Raw genomic sequence first — 12,215 nt, forward strand, 5'->3', positions numbered from 1 at the left:
TATACTGACTCATGACATCTCATTGACTGTTAGTACTCTGGAGGTTTGTATAGTGAAATGTATGTGCAGATACAAAATGAGGCCTGTAATGTTAGTTGGCATTGAACTCTAAAATATCTCCATCTGTGTCTCTAAAAAATATAAAACATGAAAAGTGCACTTCTCACAAGCATTACCTACTCCAGTTTAGCTATACTGCGTTTTTATAATGTAATTTTACAGTTTTAACAAATAAACTAAATAAACTATTACAAGCTAATTTATAAGTTATTCTTTTTGAAATAACACTATTTATTTATGTTCACATAACATAATGACATAAGTTGAGTCAAATGCACCTTAATTCTTCAACTAATTTTCTCCGTCTACTAAAATTACATTTAAAATTTTACGCACCAGCAAGTAAATTTAACTCATATTTTAATAATTTAATGGTCTGGCTGAAATACATTTTTATTCATCAGCTTTCATTTCACAAAATCAAAGTGTCAAATTTTCTTTTCTGAGCAGTACAGGTAAAATCTTATTCGGGTGTAATGAATTATTAAATAGGGGATTTCTTCAACAGAGAATATCAAGCACTATACAAGCCAACATAAAATGTAGTGCAGAATAACAAGAGCTAGATCAATAGAAAAAGTTCATGTTTAACATCGCCCTGTATATTTCATGAAATATGAAAAGGGCAGACAACAAATCATATGATGAAATGAAGACCAGAACCAGAGCCATATTTCAAAATTGTGTAGTACTAGTACTAGTACTACCATTTTAACACAATTTTAAAAGCACTTTGGGTAAATGGTCTGCAAGAAACTGACTGAAGACATCCACTGTTGTGATTGCTGGCTCTGTTGCTGTGAAAAATCAATAGTATGGAAGATTTATTAATAATTCATCAGGGTGAGGGGAAACAAGGCAAGATCCATCTGTAAACAAGTTTGTCCAATTGCCTAGCATTCCTTTAAAAATATGACTTCTGAGATATTTTGCTGTGTTTGATATTCAGTGGAATTATGTATCAGTGTGCTGAAGGAAACTTGAAAGAAAAAAGGGTATATCCATGCAAGACCAATACTACAAACAGAGCACTCACAAAAAAGTGCACATGTACTTATCTTTATGATCGTTTCAGCAGAGTTGCTGATAAACCTTTCACTTCAACTGTCTTGAAACAAAGTAATGCAAGTACAAGTGGAGAGTGAGACATCTCCCATTCTCTTCCTGCAAATGCATGGTTTGGGGTCTCAGGAGAGCACAGAAGTTCTGAAAGAGTTCCTCTACGGACCACTCAGTCATTGCCCATCTTCGTGGTCTGAAGATGTATCTCTTCAGACTATACCTGGACTAACTATCACCACTCTGCAGGGCACTCCCAATCTAAGATCACTCTTATCACTTATATCCATCCACCTTGTGCCTGTAACACTCTCATGTTACATATGTACCTCCTGTACAACTTTTATATTACATGTACCTCCATCTAGCACTTATATTGCACTTGTATCATTATCTTGGTATTGTAGCTTGTTGTCATGCCTCCTAGTTTGACTTTACATTACCCTCAGACCTAGCCTATGCTTACTGAGTGAACTGGCCTTAATGTGTTCATGGCTATGAATAAATTCTACAAAATGAGTATTGTACCTTATCGGACCTTTGTTTTGTAGCTGTTTCAATGACCTTTGGTATGCACTTATTGTACATTGCTTTGGATAAAGGTCTCTGCCCAATAAATGTAATGTAATGAAAGGACCATGCCATCTTCTGTTCTTAACGTCACCATGAATTTTAATTTAAACTAAAGAATATGAACAACGCAGTGGTCAGGAAGATGCAATGGTAAATTAAGTTCACAGTGGGTCTAAGGAGTATTGTTTGAAAACTTGTGATTGTTGATAGCATTGACCATTAAGTCAAAGACATGGGCAATTTAAAATGACCTTCCCCTCACTCAATTATTTATTATATTTGATTGAAGACTAAGGCAGTAGCAAGCCAGAATGTTATGTTTGTTCATTTTAGACATTTATGATAATAAAATATGGGAATGGTTGCCACACATTAAAATCAGTCCCACAAAAGTAGACAGGAATGGACATAATACTCACAACTACACATAGTCAATGTATTTCTGTTATTCTACTATAATGCTCTGGGCCTGTTTTTATGCCTAAGATGTAATAGGTTTCACCAACCCTGCTGTCATTATCCTTGCGATTGAAGTCACTTGGTTTTCATCATTTTCTGGTGGGGGGAGTTGACATCCCAAGACTGGGGTTTTCAGTGACAGAGATATTCAGACAAATGTTATAAGCAACAGGATACAAGTTTTCCCAGAGGTATACATTCTAGAAACTCTGTAAAAAAAAGCATGCACTGTGTACTGCAGCACAAACAATCCAGATTGTGATCCTGCTTGCTTATCTTACAGACAGCTTGTATTAAGGTGATTGACTTTTATCTTCACCGGCCACGAAAGAATATTCAGGGAGCCATACATTTCCCAACAACATTCTCTCTCTCTTGCTTCCTCTCTCTGTCTCTTTCTCTCTGTGTGTGTGTGTGTGTGTGTGTGTATATATATTTGATAAGATTTCATTGTCCATATGTAAGTGTTACTGCTGAAAATATTTTGGTTATATATGTTATTTTTAGGGCTGCCCCCGACCAAAGATTTTCCTAGTCGACTAGTAATAATGACTGCAGTCTTGAGTAAATTATAATTACAAAATTACAATTGATGGTGTGAAGATAACTACATCTGTGTTGCTTTGCACACCGTATGCCACTAATTAAACCGTACACTATGACAAGCCTAGGTTTTGGTGTATGTTACTTATAATGACAAGCTGCCTAAATGGGGGTAACAAGTATGGAGATGCACAGATATGTATTTGTGTTCATGCATTAGCTAGCTCCTGCAAGCAGCCGTCTTACGAACTAATCAAGACTTATGTTCAAAACGAACAAACATAAAACTCGGAACGAACATAAAACTCAGATTCTCCCCAAACAAGCGTAAATCCGCAATAGCTGCAAATGCACACACGCATGCATCGATGCATGCACACATGGATGCATGCGTGTGTGTGAGGTGTTTGTGTGAGGCCACACCCATTGCCCCATCTTGGTCAATCGGCCTTGAAAGTTACTCACCTCTACCTTCGGTCATGACCAACATCAATGCCAAATTTCAGCCCTCTGGGGCGAAAACTGTGGCCGCTATGGGGTGGGACACTTTTGGTGGACCAACCGACCAACCAACCGACCGACAGACAGAGCTATAGAGCTGCGGGCGCAGCTAAAAATAACATAGCTTTTCATCTCATGTTGACAAACTAATGTTAACGTTACTACAGTTCTTACATTTGTAAGTTCACTTATTTGACATTCTACCGAGAAAGAAAGATGGTATCAACTAAAACAGAAGTCAGAAGAAACAAAGGGAGCATCACAATGCATTCTGGGTAATTTTGCTGATGAAAGGATGTTTTTTGTTGGCTCTGTTGGAGGGAGGAAAACTGAGGGCTTGAGGGAATGTAAATCCTCCCTCCACTCGCTTTAATCAGAACAGAATCACCCTCCAGATGGCGGGCATCTTAAATCCAGGTCTTTTTGGGAATTCCACCCTCTAATTGAGAGGTAGTGAACATGAAGAAGCAATCATTCCTGTGGATCAGAACACAGCCAAAGATTCACCTGTATCAGAGTGATGGCAAGAGAAAAGTGTGGAGGCAAAAGGCCAAAAGGAACTGCCTAAAATCCAAAGCACCCCCTCATCTGCGAAACATGGTGGGGTGGTTTTATGGTTTGGGCATGTATGCCACTGGTACTGGCTCACTTGTCTTCATTGATGATGTAGCCGCTGATAGCAGCAGCAGAATGAATTCTGAAGTGAGAATGAATTATGAATTGAGTGTGCACTTTAACCACATGTGAACTGTTTAATTGCAAATCTAAAATTGTGGAGTACAGAGCCAAATCAAGAAAAAAAGTTTTTTTGTCCCAAACATTATGGAAAACCAAAAGTATTAGGCAACCTGTGGTTTAAAAAAAAAAAAAACTCTAGGCGAGTTGAAGGTGGAATTCAATCGAGTGAAATCTTGTCTACCTTAAGTTTTTTTTCAAAACCACAGGTAGCCTTTAGCCCCTTGCGCTAGTAAAATAGGTATAGAAATTGGTATAGAAATTGCAAGAAATATGGCAAGGAACTATATATGTACTGTACTGTAGCTACAGTACTGTAATGTACATGTACTGTAGCTACAGTCACATACATTAGACATCACTTTTAAAATGAAAACCTTACCCAGGTGACCTGACACACAAACTAGAATCTTCTTAATTTACCCACGTACAAACAGTCCACTGTTTCTGTATAAACTACACACGGCACAGCTGATGACCCCATATTATGATTAAGAACAGTGCAAGAGGTATAATTAAATAGAGTACAAACTAAAAAGCTGGGAAGCTTTGCAAAACAAAACAAAAAAAGTTACAATTTGCTTTCAAAGCAGTGATAAGCAATGACATTCTGTCTGATATGAAAAGTATGATTATAAAGAAAGGGCTTTAACAGGTTTGAACACTTTATTAAACAGCTCCACCTATGTGTGTGTGTGTGTGTGCACATAAGTGTATGGTTGAGTATGTGTTCCTCCATGTGTGTGTATGTGTATGGTGAGTAATTGTTAATTTTTTTTTTTTAAATTAATGCATATTATATACAGATCATTTATAAAGTTTTCACCATGGTTTAAGTAGTTGAATGGTTGAATTAATTGAATCCATGTTCCTCACATTCAGTATCAATTTTGAAACTTATAATGAGAGGGCAGAAAAGGTGAAGTGGTTTTCTTCAAAGAAAAACTCTGAGTTAACAGCTTTTTTGAAGAGAAAATTATTTTCCAATGTGCATAACATTTAAAACAGCCGTAAATTACAGAGAAAAATGCCAGTAATTCATTTTCAGCAGAATCTCTCCACTCTGCTGAATGTGTCTATAAAATTCAGTGGGAAAAGTAGGTTGCTAAAATGCACTTAATTTGGCATGATAGATTGAGTGCATGCTCCAGTGGCTGTAATTGAATCTGTGACCTATTTCTTTTGAAGAAAATTGTCTCTTGGGTTTTTGTCACTATATATTTTAATGGAATTCAATAGACTGTCATATGATTTGGACATTTTCAAATAATTGTTAGCATTCTTTATTTCCATTTGTAAATAATTTAATTGATGCTGATTTGCATGAGAACAGTCTCCTTACAGGAGCTCTACATTAAAAATATGACTGGCCCACTAATATATTATAAATACATTAGTGACATCATGTTATTTTGCAATACATTTTTAATCTACTATCAATAGAGAGCAATATAGCCCACTCACGACTACATAGGAAAAATTGTAGCTCAGTGCATTTCAGTCTCTATTGATTGTATACCATACACATATGAACAAGACCGGGGAGTAGTGCAAACTTTTGAGGGGGTAGAAACATAAACAAAATAATTGTTTATGTCCACAATTAGAGCCCGACTGATATGGGATTTTTGAGACCAATACCGATACCAATTTTAGAGGGGAAAAAATCAGATTACCGATATGGCGACCGATGTAGTGAATTTTTGAGCTGGAATGAAAATAGACGTTTTCTATGTGGATTGTGCACCGATTTTGCACCGATATGACTATGCAAAGGTACTCTGAAGGCTGCTTTCTTAAACAAATAACTATTAAAGAATATTTAACATTATTATAACATTATTAACATTGTCAACCCATTTTAGGAATGAATATTGAGAAAATAAAGAATAAAAATAAAATAAATAGCTAAATAAACATCAGAGTATGTTTCAATACTGCCAGTCAATTAGGGGCAGGTTGTAAAACAAGAAGCATAGCTTCTCTGCATTTACACCTGCCAGGGAGCTCCTCTTGTCCTCATAAATGTTCCCTATTGTGCTAAAAACCCTCTCACTGGGGATAGAGGAGGGTGGAGGAGTCAGGAACCGCCTGGCCTGACAGCTTCAGAAAGCGGCCACTGTTCTGCTTCCACCATTGCAGAGGGTCACCTGACGATAATAATAAAAACAAGATTACTTTTTTATCTGGATATAAAACATTGATGTTTATTCTAGGAAAAAAGCTCAAAGTGTTTTAACAAACCTGTTTTCCGATCCAGAATTGGCTCTTTCAAATACTCTTCAAGCAGACCTTCAGGTGGCTCTGGCTGTGCCTGTTGGCTCAGCAGCATGTCATCATATAGGCTGTCTAACAGACTCTGAGACTGGCCCTCCCCTGTGGGATTCTCTTCCCTGCTGGTGGCTGCAGTGCTGCTGCTTGCTTCGGTGCTGTGGCTGCTGCTGCTTACTTTTTCTGCCTCTTCCTGGAGCCAGGTTTTGGCCGTGCTTATTGTTGTGTCTGACAGAGGGCGCTGCTTGTAGTGAGGATCCAATATGCAGGCCAAAACCACTTCTCTTCTTTCCTCCATGGCTGCAAATCTCCTCTTCAGGCTGTCCAGCATTGTCTTTCTGAGGGTTTGGATTCCCCTTGTGTTTGGACCCTGTGACTCCAAATAGCGCCGTAGTACTTCAGTTGTGGGTATGATGCATGAGACAGAAGCATCCGGCTTACTCATTTCCAGAGTGATCTCTTCTATTGGCGTCAAGGTGTCAATAACTTTTTCCACTATGTCCCACCCATCAACAGTTGGGTATGTACAATGCACATACTCCCCAGAGTACAGGGTGAGCACTCGTTTCTGCTCCTGTATTCTTCTGAGCATGTGTAATGTCGAATTCCATCTCGTTGGGGTGGCCTGAAGGATGGCATGACCAGGGAGGCCAACCTCCTCCTGGATTGTTTCAAGTCTCTGCTTAGCAGAGATGGAGTGACCAAAGTGAGTGGCACACCTCTTCAGCTCAGCAATGACATCCAGTACAGTCCTCTATGATTCAAGGCCATCCTGTACTACCAGTTGGAGCGTGTGGGCGCTACAGCTGAGGCCTGGCATGTCCACCATCTTCATCGCTTGTACCATGTTGGCACCGCTGTCACGTAGTACCAGCAGTACGCGGTTGCTGTCGATGGCCCACTCCTCCAGCATCTTTAAAAACAGGCTGCCTATGTATTCGCCAGTGTGGGATCCTGACATCGCCTTTACATTAAGTACGACATGTACTCTTGTCCACTCTTTGTCGATAAAATGAGGGGTCAAGCTCATCAGCCCCTCAGTGGTCCCTTACCAGCAGTCTGTTGTGAATGCAATGTCTCCAGCATTTTCAACAGAGAGAAGCTGTTTGATTTTTTCCACCACTTTGCCATGCACTTCAGGCAGCTTCTCCGTGCAGTAGAACTTCTATGATTTTATGGTGTACCTGGGCTCTGCAGCAGCTAAAAGCCTTTTAAAACCAACACCTGAAAAAATGGAGTATGGTTGTATATCTGTGGCAATCATCTCCATCACCAAATTGTCCAGATTCTTCGCTCTTGGATCTGAAGGGCCCCATTTAGTTAATTTTTCAAACATCTGTGGCAGTGTGTCCTGCACTAGTGCTGCTGGTGGTACGGGTCTTATTTGTGCCACTCGCTGTACCTCAGCCTTCGCACGGAGATCTTTGTGGATCACTTTCAGGTGAGGCCATAAATTGGTTGTATTCTTTTGACTGGATTTGCTAGATCCCTGGCTTATCTTTGCTTTGCAGGTATTGCAGACAACTACATCACCATCTTTGGAGAAGTAGTCCCACACCTTACTGCCCATTCGCTTTCGCTTTTCAGCCATCTGTAGGTGATAGAGGAAAGAACATTTTATTTAAGCTGGGCATTTTTAAGACGGGCATTTTTTAAATGTAGAGATAACAGTTAATTTTATTTCTTAAATTATTCATTCATTTATCCATTTATTTACATAGGGTATTTGTTTTATTTCTTTTAGGGTTGGGCCAATGGAAGATATCATCGTCCATCGCCGATGGCTGACAATCATCGACCACTGAGCCCAACATCGTGATTCAAAAGAATTTGTGATTTACTAAAGGATCACACTATTTACTGCACAGTGAAAGCATGTTTTCATTTAGGCGCAAACATAAAAATAATTTTTAAATCTACCTGGTTTGTGCCTGCCTTAGTAAATCAGGGGGTGAGTCTTTATTTGTATCGCAAAAGCGGCGACTGGTGAGCTGAAAATTGGTGGGGCACAAAACTTTCCACTAAACTAATAATTAATCTCAAACTGTTTTAATTCATTTTCGGTGATTAACAAGCATGCAAATGATCTGACTAATCAATTGGAAAGTGACACACAGCTTCTTCTCCTCCTCCCCCCCAACAACAATATCATCGTCCATCGCGATGTTTCACTGTGGACATCGTCATATGGCAATTCGGTAGACATCACCAAACCCTAATTTCTTTATTTATTTACATAGGGTATTTGTTTTTTTAATAGTTTTTTCCTAAAGTCTTGCCGCAGAATACCCAAAATAAATCAAGTTACATGGTATGACTAACTGGAGATAAGGTTAATAGAAGTGAATACTGAAATAATGAAAACAGTTTTCTTTTTCTAAATGTAGCTAACGTTAGCTTTATGACTGGTAACATAGATCCCATCCCTATAGCATTACTTTTAAATAGTTTTTCCTCTCCTCTCATCCTAACGTTAGCTGAGCAGGAGCTGTCATTATCTAGCTAGCTATTCAAAACAAGCGCCGTCGTCACCTCAAATCGGTAACGTTAACCCCTTGAGTTTATTCAATATGAAAATAAATGCCTCAGTTAGCTAAAATACGGGGGTAAATCTAAATGTACACTGTCCTAAATATATATTTTATATCTGAATGATATGATAATGAATTATAATGTTAGCTAAGTGATGGTGGACTAAGTAAGAGAGCACAACAAGGTCTGCAGTTGGATGCATCTCACGTTATTGGCTGTTGATTAGCTTGCTGATAGCTAGCTAGCAATGTTATCGTTAGTTAACATTCATCGGCAGTTTGCAAACATTTATTAAGACCGCAATTAATGAATGACTAACATTACTGTTAATACACTATTATTATTGACAATATTTGAATAGCTAGCAAGAGAAACATACCTTATTCTTCTTTGTCAGTTTCAGTCTTGCTGCTCTCTGACTGAGTGAAGGTTCCAGGTCACATGAACCTTGTTGATGTTGTGGGCAGTGAGAAACACTAGATGGAGTGCTAGGAGCGCCCATGTGTCAGCGTTAAAAATAAATACATTTAAAAAAATTATCGGTCCTACATATCGGCCACATGTCATCCTACCGATACCGATATGTTCCAAAATACAAATATCCGCCGTCCGATATATCGGTCGGGTTCTATCCACAATAGAGGGTATGCACATGACATCACAGTAGGTGGAAGTCACTGCGGTTACACCCACTGAGTGGCAGAAAGACTACTGAGTGATAGCGTTAGCGTTCAGCTTGAATGCCGTGAAAACACAAAAAACACATCTAAAATGGGAAAGAGCTGTTGTGCGATTGACTGTACAAATGGATTCAACAAGAAATTGGAGCTATCTTTTTTACAGACTGCCGAAAGCTAAAGAAAAGAGGAGCAAATGGATTGCTGAAATTCACAGAAACAACTGGAATCCAGGCACCGAAACGTGGATTTGCGGTTGTCATTTTGTGTCAGGTATGTTGGATTTTTGGGTAAAATCATACCTTAAGTTATGCAGGCTACTGTATTGACTACTCATCAATTAAATATTTAGCATCTTTCATTTATATTCTGTGTAACTGTAAAGTTTTTGCCAGCATTTATTAAAAAACATCCATGATGATGAGCCTTGTGTTCTACAAACAAAGGGGGGGGGGGTAGTTACATAGTATTAGCTAGCCAAGCATATAAATTATTAAGGTATGATTTTACCCAAAAATCCAACATACCTGACACAAAATAACAACCGCAAATCCATGTTTGGGTGCCTGGATTCGAGTTGTTTCTGCGAATTGCAGCGATGCATCGCTTCTCTTTTATTAAGCTTTCGGCAGTGTGTAAAAAGCTACCTTTGCCTTGCTTGGTGCCATTCTCCAAACCCAAGCCTTCACTCACGGCAGAAAACAACTCCCAGGCAAAGATGTTGAAGAGTCCAGAATGAAATCAAAATTTCGGATTCATATTGGCAAGTATATTTATTTGCCGCAGACTGGCAAACTATTTGATATGTCAATTTGATGGCACATAAAATGATTAACAATTTCATTGAAACTCCTACATTAAATTAATATTAATAACACAGCACAAAGTATGACTTTAGCCATTTGTATAACAGTGCTATAACAAATACTGAGAACAAGGGTAAAATGATGTGAAGTGTTGTGCTTAAAAAGATTCTAAAAAGACTGATTGGTATTTTACAGAACACGTGATTGGCGTCCTGAAGCGCAGATTCCACATCCTGGATGGACCACTTCCTGTTGGCTTTGTGAAGTCCCTGAGGGGTGAGATAGAGAACAGGGATGTAGCTACCATTGACAAGATAGTACGTGTGTGCTGCCTTGGTCAGCATGTCAGGTAGCATTGTGTTCAATAAAAATAGACAGGGGGATGTGTAGGTAAGTAAAATCAGTTCATCAGTCCCGCTCTCTTTTCTTTTTTCCGAATCCCCTCTTTCTTTTTGCTTTGTCTGTGTAGAACTTAATGTCCTTCACCATGTCTGCCTCAACCTTTTTGGTACAGACTTTGTTCCAGGCACAGGCGATGCTGGTTGGTGCCATACTTGTGAAGCCAAGGCGGACAGATGACTCTGACTTAAAAAAGGAGTGCCCCGACATGGGAACAACTTTCCCCCATTCTAGAATAAAATAGAATACGATTACTTACTTTTCCACCAAATAGGAAGAGCATTTCTTCTCTTCTGAAAGAATTTAATATGTGGCATTGTGATTAATACTGTTAATGTTATGCGGTCAGCTTACCCTGCCATGCAATCACAGTGAGCCGCTTTAACCTCTCCAGTCCTCTTAGCAGCAACCCAAGTGTCGTGGGATTTATCGGTGACCCTCCACGATGGCTTGACCTGGGTCTTGAAAACTGTAATGCCAGCAGAGGGTTTGTGGTGCAGTACCACATCCACCCAGCCACTGATGAAGAACTTATGTGCTTCCAGGGATTTGTAGTTCTTCATTTGACTTGCAGTGTAAATCCCTAGATGAGTGTTACATTTGTTTTATTAAGATAGGATAATGAATAAATCTGTTCAATGGGCATAGATGACGCATTTGCCAATGTGATGAACTGTTAATCAGTATATATAGCCTGCATAGTATATATAGTATATGTGAAAGGACACTCATCAACCCCTATTTCTTAAACTTTTTCTTTATAACGACGCTGATCGGCAACAACATAACATAATTGTTTGCCTGACTGGCCATATGATTTGGGCTCCTAATAGCTAAAAAGCAATATAGTATTCTTATTTTATGCTATTAAATTGGCAAAGACCCCGGAATTTGCATTTACCGCCAGTCAAATTATAAGGGCTGCTTTCACCCAAAAAGGGGGGGGGGGGGGGGGGCATGACGCAAGGGCAAAGTACCTGGATGTGCTGCTCTCATCTATTCACGGATGCACTATATCTTACTATGGGCTTTTCACACTAGAGCATGCGCACTAGTTACCTAAATGTGAAGGATCACAGTAAATGCAGAGCAATGACGTTAACCTGTGGGGGCGCGCTCCGATAAAGCTTTCAAATCGTCTGAGGAACTGTGGCTTTGCTGGCTAGCTAGCTAGATACATACTTATGAAAAAGCTATGTGAGCTAGCAAGACTGAAATGCACTGAGAAGTTGTGGTTAGCTAGCTAACTAAATAACTATTTTCGCAAGGTAGATATTGAGCTGTCCTACTGACTAGCCCCAGCCAGCTAGCTAGACTGTAGAACAGTTGTAGCTAGCCAACTTTTCCCAATGATACAAACATCGGTGGCAGTCGACTGTAACATAAGTAATTATATGTAGCTGGCAGGCTAGCCACAACTTCTGACTGGTTTAAATCCTACAGGCAAGAGGTGTGCACTCAGCCATTGTGTGTTATGGGTGCTAGCTACTTCTAGTAACTTCAAAAACCGCTATGCAACTTCAAAAACAACAGTATTCTACAAACTCCTGTAGCCACTAACGTGATGGTGGGTCTAACACAGCACACAGGGACATTTTTG

General features: G+C 39.3%; 1 pseudogene; it reads right to left on the reverse strand.

The window, feature by feature from the left end:
- Positions 1-5,936: 5,936 nt before the first annotated feature.
- Positions 5,937-9,166, reverse strand: LOC118228051 (annotated as a pseudogene).
- Positions 9,167-12,215: the final 3,049 nt, after the last annotated feature.

This window comes from Anguilla anguilla, chromosome 5 (genome assembly GCF_013347855.1).
Source record: "Anguilla anguilla isolate fAngAng1 chromosome 5, fAngAng1.pri, whole genome shotgun sequence".
NCBI classification, from domain to species: domain Eukaryota; kingdom Metazoa; phylum Chordata; class Actinopteri; order Anguilliformes; family Anguillidae; genus Anguilla; species Anguilla anguilla.